Source organism: Octodon degus, unplaced genomic scaffold (assembly GCF_000260255.1).
Source record: "Octodon degus isolate 3935 unplaced genomic scaffold, OctDeg1.0 scaffold00031, whole genome shotgun sequence".
In the NCBI taxonomy this organism is placed as follows: Eukaryota; Metazoa; Chordata; class Mammalia; order Rodentia; family Octodontidae; genus Octodon; species Octodon degus.
The window spans coordinates 18666641-18667127 of NW_004524607.1; positions in this window are offsets into that span (position 1 = coordinate 18666641).

The window sequence follows — 487 nt, forward strand, 5'->3', positions numbered from 1 at the left end:
TGCTTTCATCGTATCCCATAAATTCCGATAAGTTGTGCTTCAATTTTCATTGAGTTGTAGATATTGTTGAATTTCTTTTTCTTTTTCTTTCTTTTTTTTGAATTTCTTGTTTAATTTCATCTGTGACCCATTTTTGCTGAGTAGGTTGTCATTTAATTTCCATGTATTGAAAATTTGTTTCTGGTTTCTTTTGTCATTTATTTCAAGTTTCATTGCATTGTGGTCAGTTAATGTGCATGGGATAATTTCTGTTTTCTTGCATATACTTAAGCATGACCTATGGACCAGTATTTGGTCTATTTTCGAAAATGACCCATGTCCAGCTGAGAAAAATGTGTACTCAGCTGTGTTTGTTTGGAATACTCTGTATATTCCACCAAGTCCATTTGTTTCAAACTCTGGTTCAGTTCTGTTGTTTTTTTTGCTACGTTTTTGTCTGGTTGACCTATCTTTTGGAGATAAGGGTGTGTTAAGGTCTCCTGTTAAA